Below are 15577 nucleotides of genomic sequence, written 5' to 3' on the forward strand. Positions count from 1 at the left end.
TGTGAGATATTCCACCGTAGCTCTTTGCTCTCCGCCTTTAACGAAACCATTAGAGCGTCTCCTGCTGCTCCGCCGACCTGGAGGCCTCGTTGGCACCTCCTCCTCTGCAGCTGTAGTAAATCCTGCCTCCCTCCACCGTCTGGGAAACTCCACGAGATTAGACACCGACAAAATAAAGAAGTGCTCCGAGCCTCGGGCCATGAGATCGCTGAATATCTCTTCCCTCCAGACAGACGTCAGCAGCTGACACACACACACCGCTGTTTGCAGTTATTTTTTATTTATACATTATATTTCTTGAATATTTTGAGGTTTTGAAATTATTATTCTATATACGCATTTGTACAGCAGCAAACAGAACCTGGGCTTTCTGTATCAAGCGTCGGTGCTCACACGTCTCCACCTTCGTTTGTGTTGTTCTTTGTTTGGTCAGTTACTGTTTAACAAAGATATTTATCAATTATCTTAAGGATATTTTATAATAATGTAAAACTTTCAAACATTAACATCAGTTGCTTTACATGTTAAAAATTAAGAATTTTATATAAAATTATAAGCCGTGTAGCGATCACAACATTAGAGTAGAAATGTTAGTATAAAAAATGTATATGATTATATATGTCTTGTCCAACATTAAGTGAGTTAGTGAAAACCAGAAAACACCAAACTCCCGCAGTCAAACCCCCCCCACGGGCTGTTTGTCAGCACCGATGGAGCCAGGTCAACAAAATAACTTCAGCTAATAACATTATCTCCATTTCGCCTGCAGCAGGTTTCTCCTCTCGGGATGAAAAGTGCTTTGTGTAGGATTTACTGTTTAAGTGGCAGCGGTCAGTGTGGCCCCTGCACACAAGACGGCCCCCGAGGTTCAGGAGGGGTTTTTATTCACCTGTAGCACAACTTCAACGCATCTCTGTCTGTGAAGATGAGCCGGGGAACGTGAAACTTTTAGAAAACAGTTTTCTGTATCTGTTTAATGCTCAACCCAATCCGTCCGTTAAAAACATGTCTACCTCTGTCACTTGCTCCTGTTTGGTCTCCACCTTCTCCTGAGGGAAAAAAGCAATTTGAATCTGTGAACGGCAAAAACATGGAAATATGGGAATTTATCTTGGGTGCAGTTCGGGCTCGGGTAAGTTTATCTTGAACTGCAGTCAGAGTTTGACGTAGTTGCTAAAAGTGTTGAGACTAAAAAATGTGGGACAATAAGGCCCAGGTTTGGAAAATCATGAATCATCAGCCACCACAAACCTAAACTGACATATATCACTAGTCAAACCATCACAAGATGTTTTCAGGCACTTCACATCTTGTAACTTTCAAACGTTGGTCCCATTAAAGCAATCAGACTTCAATATCTGCACAGATTTCAGCCAGGCTGGAAAATGAGGCTCGGATTGGTTTCTGTTAAATTCGTCTCCAGGAGTCAAAGAACTGTGTCTCCTCTCCTCTGGCAGCAAAGGACACGACAACACGAGCAGCAGAGGAATTTGATTAATATGAGAAAACATGTCTGAGACGTGTTGATTCAACTCAGAGCTTCACTGGGAGAAGAACACAAATATACCAACACTCCCACTCGTGTCATGTTTTATTGTATTTAATCAGAAATTATCTTAAACGATCAATTACAACAATTCTCACTGGAACATTTATCCAGTTATGTAACTGATGTTTTAAAATGGCATAGAATCGCCTTCTTAACCTAAAGGTCAATAAAAAAAATTAATAATAACAGGCTTTATACAGAACCTTTCAAAACACATTTACAAGTCGCTTTACAAGTTCAAAATGAAGAAATTGAAGGCGATAGGAAACAAATCACACAATATTAGGGTAGAAATATTAGATTCAAAACGGTAGAGACGACAAAAGAGTTAAAAGGTTAATTAAATAAAACATTTTTAAATGATTCAAATAAGATTTATATAGAACATGTTATGTATACTGAAGGGTTAACCTCAAGTTCTGAGAAGAAAATCAAACACTCTGAGGTTCCCACTTTACAATAGTGACATTTTCTTTCAGCTGGTAACATCAGAGTCCTCTCCGTACTTTCATTCCTCTGTTTCTTCACTCGAGAGCAGGGGAGCCCGACATCTCCGAGGGAAAAGGTCAGAGCGCGGTGCAGCTACACTGGTGCACATCGAACAACAGTCTCACATCTGACAGCACTTTTGCTTTTGTGCGCGGGTTCTTCAGGGCGGAGCTGAGAGATTTCTTTATTGATTCCACTCTGGCCTGTTAGATAACTGCCCGAGCTGCTTCTGAGTATTTTCGGAGAGGGTCCATGTGAAGTGAGAGGAGGCCGAGATGTCGACTGAAGCATCTCAAGTAAAATTATGAGTCAAGTTTGAGGCTTTTCATTCTGAGATGTAAGTCTTGAAATCAAAAAGAAACTTGTGAGAGGTGAAAGTATTTACCCAGAAGGTTGTTACATATCTTATTCACTAAAAAAATGTGTCTATCTATTTATGCTCATGTTAATTTCATATTATAACTGTCAATCCATTGTCTAAATACCCATTTTATTCTAAAATTATGCATTTTTCTTTCTTTATTTATGTTCTTACTTTAATTATTTACTGAACTAGTTTACTGTCGATGCTACAGAGCTTCCCTGCAAAGTTTTTTTATACAATTATTTAATAAACATCATGAATATTGAATCTTCAACAACTGAAAATCATCATCTTGTGAAAATTCAATAAAGCAAAGAACTGAACAAGATCCATGAATTACTTGCTGTTGAATCTGGGACAATTTTAAAATACATATGTATCTTTATATATCTCAATTGTGAAGAAAGTGATGAAAAGTTCCTGGATCCGCCCCCTTCGTCCAGATCGGTGCAGAAATGTGATTGGTTCTGTTCCATCCTTCCACAAGGTTTCGTGGAAAACCGTTTTTTTAATTTGTTTGGCGTAATCGTGTTGACAAACAAACAAACAGACGTGAAAACCTCTCAACTGAGGTAGAAGAACAATTTCTTGTTAAATGCTGCAAACAACCTTTAGACCCATTTTCCAAGGACCACTCTGCCCGGACCTCCCCAAAGAACAAACCTGCCTTTCCACCACAGGTTTGATGCTGACTCTGCAGAAGCCTTGAACATTTCAGCAGAAAATGGCAACAGCTAATTATTTTTCCCTCTACGATTCCTCTCATCATCACATTTAATGAATTGCTCTTTACAAGGTTCCCCTGTTGCACGACTGCTAAGAGATTTTACTCAACAGATCACAGATTGATTAATTTATCACATTTGGCCTAAAGGCCGTGAATAATGCAACGTTCCTCAAGGTTCCCGGTGAAATGTGAAGACGAGCAGCTCAGTGGATAAAGACAAGGTGCAGATAAATAAGGAATCCATTCATTAGTACACGTCAGGCTCAGTGTCTGGAGTTGGTCACGTCTCCACCGTGCTGCGGCGCATGACAAGTAAAACTGCTCCCAAATCAGACGAGGGGAAATTCATCATTTGTTTATGAGCTGATAAAATAAATAAAAAAAGGTCGGCATTCCTCCCTCTTATCAGCCGGGATTCTGTACGGGTCAAAAACAGCAGCCTGCAGTTCATCTGTCCGATCCGGGGGGGGGGGGCCCGAAAAGACACTTCCTTCATTACTTGTGCCCTTTATCTGTCTGTACAGCTGCACTGGCTCTGATAAGGCGGGCGGGTGATGCCCGATGCAGCTTTTTTCAGCGGATAATTGTGCCCTATCACTGAGGAATAAATAAATATGAGTCAAACAGAAGTCTAGTGTTGAGGATTCATATGAGTGATGAGCCTGGAATCCCTTTATTACCCGTCTCATACTCCTTCTGAGCACGTCAGAGGATTATTCCACATCCAGCTCCTTAGGCCCAGATTCCAGATGTCAAGGGGAGACGAGACAAAGGTCACTGGCGCAGCGGTCTGGAGTCGGCCTCAGCAGATCCCCCCCCCCCCCCCCCCCCCCCCACTCCTTTTATTAGTTCAGCATCTCACTTGGCAACTGGTGCACTGCTGATTATTCTTTTGTAGCTGTCACCCTAAATCAGGGCTAAGGCCAACAAGGTTAAAACATGCTTGTAGTGTTGATTGTAATACGTTGGCTGAATGCTGTGGAAAGTGAAAGGGAGCAGCTCGGAGCGGAGGACAAACCAGGTCATCTACATCTGTTCTTGTCATAGAGATAAAACTGACACACAACTGAGCTTTGTGCTGCGTTCTCACGTCTTTCAACTCATTGTTCTGTTGCTGAGGAATCATCATCATCGGAATTTCCAACAAAGCAAGGAGGTGTTTTCAGCCGTAAAGCATTAAAAGTCTCTTTCCCTGTCACCAAATGGTGGATGTGCAAACCAGGGAATTCCATTCTCTAAGAAGTAGGTGGAGACCAAAATGGAGTCAGACACATCTCCATATGAATGATAACGGTATATCTGCTGGAAATGTAAACCAGCAATTGTGTTTGCAGCGTGTGGCCGAAAACCACAAAGCTATATTTACAAGTTAAAAAATAAAAACATTGACATTTTATAATTGCCGGTACAGTTGCCCAAACCGAACCTGATATTAGACAAATACAAATGTCAACCTCAGTCTGTGTTGGGATGATCACAGAGAAATGATGTCAGACCGGTAAACAGTGAGTTAACATAGTGACGTCAAGGCGAGAATCTGTAAGTGACAAGTTGATAACGTGTTCGCCAGGAAAATCATTACTCAGACCAAACATCAAAAAAAGAACCAAACCAATTACGGCAGTTCTTTTGATCTTGACACCAGCGAAAAAGTCAAACATATAGGAATCACCCTGCTCATCTCACAAACGGCTGAAGTTCACTTAGAGATCACAGGAATCCGATATGCCGTGGTTGATCATTGAACATGTAAACACAGAGAACCATGACCCGTCTCAAATCATCTATCAAGACAGAAGTAACAAACTCCTTTAACGCTTTAGATTCGCCATCGTTTTTAAGGAAATACTTTAGAACTTATAACCCTGACCCAGCAGCGCCAACAGCTCATCAATAGGTCATGTGATAATAGCCTCTTCAGCCTCCACCCCCCCCTTCAGTAGGGGCCATAATAACAACAAGGCCTCGGCCAAACATTAAATCACAATTTTAATATGTAATCAAATCGAGCTCATCACATCTGCACTGATTGATTCTGGAATAAATTGCTGGCGTCCACACTTTCATTAACTCGTGCTGGCAGCGACAGACTGCGAGTGTGTGTGACTGGGTCTTGGGGGGGGGGGGGGGGGGGGGTTGACTTGGGAAAACAGTAAGAGAGAAACACGAGGGCAGGCGAGTGATTTGTTTATTGTTACGGGAACTCAACGCATTGTAACTCATCGCGACATGTGAGGAGATGGCGGGCAGGTGGGGGGGGGGGGGGCGGGGGTAAGAGAATTGGGCGATAAAGACAAAAGGTTCCGTTGTGAGACACGATTTACGTTTATCAAAAATAATAACGCTCTATTTTTGTGACTTTATGGCCAAAATTAGGATGATTCAGTTCTCGGGGGGGGGGGTTTGTGAGTAAGTGTCGAGCTCATGCTTTAATTGGAGTGGCAGATCAGTGACGTAACATGTGACGTGAATTGGATTCCGACCCGAGGATCTCCAGCTCGTGTCCGCCTCTGTTTCCCTCGTGATGAGACGCCGCCGTGCCGGAGTGTAATCTCGGTTCACGGGTCCAATTTATTTCTCCCGGTCGCCAGCAGTGGCTTTGACAGATGTGGTCTGACCGGCGACTCGGAGGAGCAGGGGCTGCTGCTCGTGGAGCGAGGACTCGGGGCACCTTGGTGGAGGACGCAGACAGAGACACAGTGCTTTAATTAAGACTCGTGGCGAGAGGAGAGGGAGTCCCGGTGGTGACCAGAGGTTCGGATGAGATGGAAGTAGAGATCTCTCCCGTGTTCATATCTCTATTTATCTTCTGTATCTGTTGTGGAGCCTGCTGCATGGAGACGATATCATGTCATAAAGAGGTTTTATTAAATAAAACTCCACCTTACTGGTTTAAAAAAGACAAGGTGTGGAAAACACACATGTTCTAAAACATATGGAACATGGAGGTAATATAAAGATGGACGACACGTCTCTACCTCCTGCTGCAATCCTCAAATGAAGTGAAAAAATATCCTGAAATACGAACTGAGCCATTTTGTTTGGAGCCACGGCATCAAAGTCCTGCCATTAGACCCTGTCGACCAATCGCAAGTCAATCTCAGCTGTCAATCATGAAGTTTAAATCCCTTTTTTTTAGAGCATCAAATAACTATTTAAATTAGACTATTTAAATAAAAACTTAACAAATACATGAGTATGAGATATGTACGTGTACTTTAACTTTTATACTTTGATCCAAATCCCAATTACTAACATGGAGGAGGCAGGATTTATGACCTAAACTGAAGCCCACCACCAGGGGGCGATCGAGGCACTTTCACTTCCACGTTTTGCTATCACTTGAAAAAGAAAATTGGTTATTAACTTTTTTTTAAACTTCCATTGGAAACACACAAATTAAAGGTCACAGTTGTATCACTTTAATCTGTTTAATTGATTTAATTTGTGTGTTACCCACTTAAGTAATTACTTTAACAGCAGAACTCCCTGCAGCATGTCAGGCACATGGTTCCAAAGGGTTGAACACAATCTCTTAATTAATCATTGGTATGTTCTGGGTGTAATCGGCAACACACCAATCACATGGTTATCTTCCATTCCCATTAAAAAAAAACCCAGATGCACCATCCTCGGTTGATGTAATCGATGCTATTGGTTTATTAGAGCTGAAATAATACAGAATGTACTTCAGAGGAAACGGCTCCGTTCAATTACAGTTTATCGCTGTGATTGGTCAAATAATTACAATGATAGCAACAATACACCTGATATGTGTGTATCAGAGGTTGTTATGATCACACTTGTGTTTGCAGGACACGACCGGCTTCACTTTGGCATTCTCGTCCCCTGTGTGATTGGCCACTCGTTACTGGAGTTGTTTGCAGTCGGCTCAGTTTGATTCCTCTGCCCGTCACCTTCTCTCAGTTCCTCTCCGGCTCTGTTTGCCTCCTCATCCTCTCTCCTGTCTTTGCTCTTCCTTCTCTGGCCAATACGCAAACATACATTCATGTTGCAACGTCTCACCCTGTGTTACCTGCTTCCTCCGTGTGTGCACTGGACTGGCATCAGGGTCCAAGTTACAAATGCACAAAGAACCTTACGATACTTTTTTGAACTAGGTCAGGGACTACATCCTCAGGGTGGAACGCGGAAACAAGAGGGGACAATCTTTCCTATTTTGTGTCACTAACTCTTCCTGATTTGATTGTTGCATCATGACTTGGGGCCGTTGCACTTACTGCAGCTCTGCCACCTGCATTATTAGCTTGTTAGCTTTGTCCCCATCGCACTGAATCAGATCTACACGCCCATTTAAACCTTGGTTAATTAGGGAATGTGAGGACGCATCTGTCGGCCACGTTTAAAGGGACCTTTGAAATTAGACAGCCAAGTCGTGCTGCTGATATGAAATCAGTCGTTGAAGGGTGTGCCCTCTGGATTTGGACACAGCTTGCGTTGTGTGTAGACATAATCATTTACGCCATTCCTGTCTGCTTCCTGCTGCTCTTCTGAAAACCTGTAGTTTTCATCCCTCATTAGATTTTAATGTCCGGCCCTAACCTGTCTTGCTTTTCCCAAGTGCAAAGTCTGTTAACTGCCTCTAAAGTCCTCCTGCTCTGTGTCAGTGTCTATATTAGGATCAGAGAACCTGGGGTCAGTCGACCTCAAATGCTGCTAGAGACTTTAATCTTTAATCTTGATGATATTTTCCTGCACCTGGCATCTACTGCACTTCTGTCCGTCCTGGGAGAGGGATCCCTCACATGTGGCTCTCTCTGAGGTTTCTACGTATTTTTACCCTGTTAAAAGGGTTTTCAGTAGTTTTTCCTTACTCTTGCTGAGGGTTAAGGACAGAGGATGTCACACCCTGTTAAAGCCTTATAAGATGAATTGTAATTTGTGAATACGGGCTATACAAATAAAATTTGATTGATTGATTGATTGATTGACCTGAAGTGACCTGAGTCACAGGGCCATTTTCCATTTTATAGAAAGTCAGGAGGATTTCTTTCTGCCCATCTTTCAGTTGTATATTAAAAACGACTTCAATCCAAGAGAGCAGAACCTTTATTTAATAAAGACTTTGGCATCGAATCCGTCGATTAAGGAGATCTATGGCCGATAGACCTGTGAATAGCAGCCAATCTGAAATCCCTGAGGAAGCCTCAGATGGGGCCTTGACACCGGCGCCGGTGGAGAGGCGAAGTTAGGAGCGGCGCAGACGGCAGTGACAGCACAGAGAGGCGCTTTTAAAGGTTCCTCAGCGAAAAGAGGTGAAGCCTCAGTGAGACGCGATGCAGATCACACCGGCTGACGCTTGTCTTCCTGCTTGAACTCCCACCGAAAGCCTCATTTCATTTTTATTTACACGTCGCGGAATGGAATGCCAGAGTAAAATATTTATCACCGTGGTGAATATGTTGGGATTTAAAAATAACAAGACACTGAGACAAAGGGGCTGAAAAACCCCGGAGCGGGAAAGAGTTCTATCACAGGGATGGAATTTATTTTTATGTTTATACGAATATTTTCCATCATAAGCTTTTAAAAGAAGCCGTAATCACGTAGAACAATTAGGAGTTTTAATACTTTGCATTAATGTCTGATACTTTACTGTCTTCTCTAATTTGTCTTTTAGTATTTAGTATTTAAGATAACTGCACAAACAAGGGGTGGGGGGGGGGGGTTCAAAAGGTGTGTATCATTTGTACTGTAAAAAGGCTGAGGGCTAAATCTGCACCAGAACTTGGGAGGTTGGACATATAATTGGCCCTCCGGTATAAATTGTGGCACCTTCATGACCGATTATTTTGAAAAATCCTACATCTGCCTCTGGCCTTTTATGGAGTTCAGATTCTTTGTGTGGACCTGGTTTGGATTTGTGTTTCTATTTACCTCAGTTTTCATTTTATGTTCTTTTTGAACCGCCGGAATATAGATTTAGTGCTTGGAAATCTTCTTGTGTTTAGACTTTGGTTTTGTATTCATGTCTCTGTTTGTATTTTGGATTTGTAAGTTCACTTTGAAGCTTCTTTCATTTCCCGTCTTTGCACCGACGTGTCACACCCGAGTTCAGTTCTTCACCTCCCTCAGTCTCTGTTTGTTTGTTAAAATCCCAGGAATCCCAGGTGCTTTGAGGGGTTTGTCTACGTGCTTGGATTTCCTGCTGTTTCCGATCTGCTCCGTGCTGCTTCTTTGTTTGGTTCCTCCACCTGGAAACTTCACCGAGAGTCTGTTTCATATGTATGAAAACCACCGTCATCGATTCCTGCCTCGTAGTCTGGTCAGCTTGTTGAAACCCTGCAAACCCCCAAAAAACGACAACTATTGTCTGTGACTGTTACAGTAAGAATCCCGTCAGAGCCTTTTTCCAAACATGCGATTGTGTTTGTGTGCGCGACACTCCAGTGACCTCTTTGTGTCGCATTCGTCACAAATGAAATAACATTTGTTTGAAATCAGTCAACTCGAAGATTTGTGGAGCCGCAGACGCTTGTGCAGATTATTCATTCCCCTGCTGGCAGTGTGACAAACACACACACACACACACACACACACACACACACACACACACACCTGTCGTTATTCCATTTATATTTAGTCGCATCACATCCTCGCTGCAACAACAACAGGATAATAACCCACGGGATCTGAAAGTCAACACGCTTTTCTTTTTGTCAGATTGAAGAGTGGGAAAATAGACTGGAAACCACAATGTGGTGGGAAAAGACAAGTGTGTGCCTAGAATGAAAAAACAAATGTTGTTCTGAGCTTTGAACAGTGGATCTGGACTCACACTTGATTGGACGGTGTCATTACTACAAGTTTGAATTGTTTCCTGAATCCTGTGATCTGATCTTGGCTCCGCTGGTGATTTACAGTCAACAGACACTGTCTGTGCTGACGACTGTTATCATCACAGCTCACTTGTCTGTCTGAGCTGTCATCGTCCCACGGTTATGGTTCTACCTCAGAGAACGATGAAGTGTTTTATTGACTGAAAGAGGAGTTAGACAGGACGTGCTGTACATGGAAAATACACCTGCTCATAAAAATTAAGGGAACACTTAATGGTGACAGTATAAGTCAGTTAAACTTAAGGGCAGAGAAAGGGACCCCCCCCCCCCCCCCCCACAGACAGTTGCTCTCTCCTTATCCTTCCCTCTCTTTGTGTTCTGCTGGCAGCATGAGGCCGGTACCTGCAGCCCAATCAGGTTGCACAGGTGGTCCAGCTCCCCCAGGAAGGCACATCCATACATGCAGTCTTAAGAGCATGGAGGAGGTACCAGGAGACCGGCGGTTAAAGAGCTGGACAGGGGTCGCTGAAGGGCATCAACCCAGCAGCAGGACTGGTGTCTGCTCCTCTGTGCGAGGAAGAAGAAGAGGAGCACTCCAGCAGGCTACTGGTGTGCATGTTTCTGACCGAACTGTCAGAAACTGACCCTCTTTAAAAACAGCAGGCAAATAAATAATCATAATAAACCTGTTGCCGCAGGGTGGACACCATACACAAATTTACGAGGCAGGCTTTTTATTTTAGAAGCTGCAAATCTTGCAGAGAATCCCGACCCAACGTCAGGGACACGGTGAGGAAACAGATCTGTGGAGATGGAAGTTGGAGAAGAAGCGAAACTTCCTGTCAGAAATCCATCTTTATATTTTCACATGTAAATGTTTGATTAATTAAAAAAAGTGAATACATTTAGGCTGCAAAACTAAATATAAATGTGGATTTATGGTTATTTCCTTTGAAATTTAATCAGCTGCAGCTCTGAAGAGTCGAGTGGTCACCTCCTCCTCGGTGGCTTGTTCTCTGATATGTTCCAGCTCCTCTCGTCCCACTGGGAGATGCGATCTCTTGTCTATGCAGATGTCGCTCGGCCTCACCTGCTCCTCACACGATACTGCTGCTTCCTCTCTCCGGCTCCGTCCTGATGTCACTGTGCAAGCAGAGGAATCCAAAAGACAATTGGTGTGTGTCAACATTAGCCGTGCACCACTCGAAACGTTACTCTGATAACTTGTGTTTGTAAGTCGTCGATTAATTCAAACAGTTCCGCCCTGCAGACAGAAAATCTCTCGATAAGTCCTCTGTCTATACACTGTATGTCCAGAGGATTTCCGTTGTGCCTCAGTACTCTGTGATGAGGAAAATCCTGCTGATCATGGTGTTTGTACAGCATCTTGAAAAGTTTGTTGGAAACTTTCAACCTCGACTTTAAAAGCTCAGAGGAGTGGAACTGGACGATATCTGATTGTGTGATACTAACAAAAATCCCTCGAATGCCTGTTTCTCTTGAAGTGTGATTGTTTTGTAAACACATCACTCTCCTCATAGTGCACTTTGCTGCAGCTCCTTTCTTCAGCCTCTGTCTGAAATGCTTGGTTTTAGCTCCTGTCTCTTTAAGGCCCTCACTTAAATTTTTTTACTTTGCAGAGCTTTTATAACTTTAACAAACTATATAACCCCCCAGGGGAAAGATATCTGAAAAAGCATAATATTACTCCTTCAGCTGATCCTAAAATAACTCCATATTCGCCATGTAGGAGTCAAACAGCCACTGAAACATTTCATACTAAAGCTGCACAGTGTCGGATATCTGTAACAAACACAAGTCCCTAACCAGTGGTAAGGAGAGAGAGTGTGTGTGGGAGAGAGAGAATGAAAAAAAAGAACAATGAAAAATCGTACTTTTAGCAAATTGAATTTCTGAAAGGCCACAGCCGGTCAGCAGCTTTTTGTTTTCTGGGCCAGATTTACATTTCAATGTGTTTGGCCGAGGTTGAGGTTTCACCGAGGTGAGAGCGTGGTCGGCGCTGACGAGGAAGATCAGAGGAGACGCACTCCTTCTCACCTCTGCCTACATTTTATCGACAGCCCCGAGAGAAACCTACAAGGAATAATTTTGTTCAGCAGCCGTTTGACCTTTTTCTGTAACTTAAGTCTGCAAAGAAGCATCGTTTTCTGACACACACTCGTGCACCAAGCCTTCGTATGTGAGACAAATCAGAGACACACAACAGATACAGGACTGTTTCTCTCTGCTGTTCAACAGTCAACCCCCATCTGCCAGGGACAAATGCCGACTTGTAGAGAGACATCAGAGGATTTCAGTCCCATCCCCACTAGAAAGGCAATCTAGTGTTTACCGGGGACAGAGGTTGGTCTCGGTAATGATGCCCGTGTGGAGAGGAAGCAAATTCTAGTTGACAGACCATGGAAGCTGTCAATGAATATATAGTAGCCTGTTATTTGGGAGTGGAGGATGGCACAATGAGGGAGGTTTGAGCTTGGTCTGTTTCGTATTGACTCGCTGTGGTGGTATGGATTTTGTTATAATAGGTCATCTGCTTGTGTCTGCGCTCTCGATGAAGGTCGCTGCCGAGATTATCCTGGAATGAACTCCATTCTCAGCTTCCCCTTTTCAGCTGTGCCCTGATTTGGGCCACGTCCTCGTTAGAACTTGGTTGGAACGTTGCTGTGGAAGGTTTGACACTGGATTTTTCAGATTGTGTTGTAAAAGAGCTCCTAAAAAGGAAACCCCAATAAGAAAGACAGAAAGTTCTAGTCCTACAGGCCCATTTATGCTCAATGTTACATTCAAACATGAGGACAAATTGAGCCTTATATCCAGACTATGCTCTCATTTCGTCCGTATGGGTTCACATCTTCAGAAAGCTTTCGGGTACGGACAAAAAAGTCGAAACGGAAAAGTACCACAGGAAACCATGGAGGAGCAGTGTAGCCAATAGTTAAAGAGATGAAAAGAAATGTGATCAATGGCAGATCTTCTTGGGGAGAGACTTTGCAATGCTGCCATTTTTTTTAAATGTTTGTTGTCAGAAACTCGACTCTGCACTGCCCTCTAGTGGATGCTTTGCTTGACAATCACTTACGTACAGGTCGTATGGAAGTATACGATCAGTGATGGTAACTTCATTTGAAACGAACATATCTCTCTCGTATATAAAAGCAGCATAAATAAGGCTGACGTTCAGGTGCAATTTTTTTTTAGAGTCGAAATATCTGATGCTAACCTTCCATCCTGCTAAATCAAAGTGCAAATATCTTCAACTTCGTCTATCATTTCCAACAACACTGAATAAGAGCGCGAGCGAGCTGCATTCCCGAACCAAGTCCTGGCCTGATTTCAGAAAGGGACTGCTGATTGCAATCCAGAGTGGCATCTGAAAAATGCATAGCATTGTGTTTTGGCATTGATTTCCCCTTCGCGCAGTCACAAGCCAAGATTGTAGTCAAAGAAAAGGAAAAGTGAAGGATGAGGAAAGTAAAAGAAAGGCATGGGGGGTGGGGTGGGGGGTGAGGAGGACGGGTGTGCAGACGTTCTTCAAGGAAATAAATCCCTCATTAGTGAAACATTTGGCTCATGTTTCCGTAACTTATTAGTCAGAATCAGCTTAATGTCCAGCAAATGTCCAGTAATCTGTCTTGATGTCCCTGCTGCAGTGACTTTAATCATAAAGACTGAAGTCGTTCCATGGAGAGAGCAGCAGGCTCGATATGTGTTTACAGTAAGAGCCGGACACAATAACACAAACAGCCCAATTAATTAGATCCATGGTTTATAAACTGTGACAAACAAACAATGTGAGCCGTGCAAAGTGGAATTTGTTGTATTGGTTTTGCGTCTCAGTGAAGAATGATGGCATCTTATTATGATTAATTCTGTGGCTGTTAGGAAGTCAGGTGACATATCGTCTTCATCAGAGAAACGTGACACTTTTGGTCCTATTTTCATTTTTAGAAAGTGGAGAAAGGAAAAGAGATGTTGACTATTTTTACACTTCTTGTCAAGACTGTTTGTGCAAATATTGACTGTTCTCTTGAAGCCAGAAGTAGAGTAATATTGTCACGCGGCCAAGAAAACCTTCAGATAGGAGTTCAGAGAGGATGGGGGGGCAAATATGTGACTCCAAAGAATATCCAGGTCACGGTATCTGCAGGAGTTGTACAAGTGCACAAACAACAACAGGACTTACTTGTGTTTCTTGAGATTTCACCTCTCATCAAAGAGGCTTCTCCATTTCTTACTCAACTCCTTCCAACTCCTAAAACAACGACACACTAACACGCTGTTCTGAGTAATTCTGCAGAAGCCGTTATATTTATTTTGGACCGTGACAAAAACCTGTTCTGTTGTTTAAATATAGTTTTATTTAACGATATATCCAGACTTGTTTTTCGCACCATAGTTTTAAACAAGGGGCTGTGTGAAGCTGCCAGTGCATCTTCCTCACCTGCATTCTTTTCCTTTTTCCACACACCCTTGCCAAGACTTGGCATCTTTACCTGCCCCCCCCGTTTGAGAGACCTCGGCTCGGTTCCCACTCCTCCACACGTTGCCAAATTACCACCGAGAAAATAGCAGGGAACGTATTGATGCTGAAATGGTGTTGACACAGCTGCATGCAGGAAAGCAACACTCGGTGTCGGTGGGTTCGCAGGTAAAGGAACCGAAGAGCCTGACTCAAGGGGGCGGATGAAAAAAAAAGTCTTTACAAGTAAAATAAGCAGGAAAACATCCAGAAGGAAATGGGGAAGAGGAAATGGATCAGTATGTATCCTGATGAAGAGGAGGTCAGGTGACTCCACAGATGGGAAAGAGAGGAAGGTGTCAGGGTCCGAGTAGAACATGAATATCAACAAGACTGAAATAACGAAGGAGACGATTGAAACTCAAATGGTACATGACTTTTTTTGAAGTGTTATTTTAGGTTACTGCCAAAGCTCTGCACATCTGAACTATCCCTTAAAATGTTTTCATACAGGAAACGAACCAAACCAGTGTCTAGTTTGACTGGGATGGAGACCACCTCTTATGGTCAGACTCAATTTTGACCTTTTTTCCGAGTTGTGGTGCAAGGAACCTTCCACACCTGTTATTTTGGATTGAACCAAAAAGCCAGACGACCCGGACCAAACAAGGTGGAATCATGTTGAACCTGTGCTGACCTGCATGCCGGGGAAAACACAATACACTCAACACAATCATGGGATGCCGTCATACATTAAACATAGCTATACTTACACCCCCTGATACCCTGACACGTGTAAGTACAGCTGTGAACAATGCTCTCGACTTTATCTACAATTTTTTTTTTTTTAACCTTCCCTCTCTTCAGCGTCTGTTTTGCAGCTGAAAATGTCTGAGTGCCGTGAAGTGCACGCTCCAGCCGCTCCGCTCCTCTTAGCCGAGCAGGCGCAGCAGGGAGACCTCCTCCCCGGTGCTTTTAAAACCACTTACCCACTCCGGCACTCTGTACACACAACTTTTTTCTACCATTAGATTTAGTCCTTCACTTGTGCACTTTTAACTCTCATTATGAATGAACTTTTCTTTGTCTCATCGTGTTCTATACCTTCCTAACTTTCTTACTTCTTCTTTCCTGCTCCTCTCCTTTGTCTTTCTGACGACTCGTCTCT

The sequence above is a fragment of the Pleuronectes platessa genome, chromosome 19 (genome assembly GCF_947347685.1).
Source record: "Pleuronectes platessa chromosome 19, fPlePla1.1, whole genome shotgun sequence".
Taxonomy (NCBI): Eukaryota; Metazoa; Chordata; class Actinopteri; order Pleuronectiformes; family Pleuronectidae; genus Pleuronectes; species Pleuronectes platessa.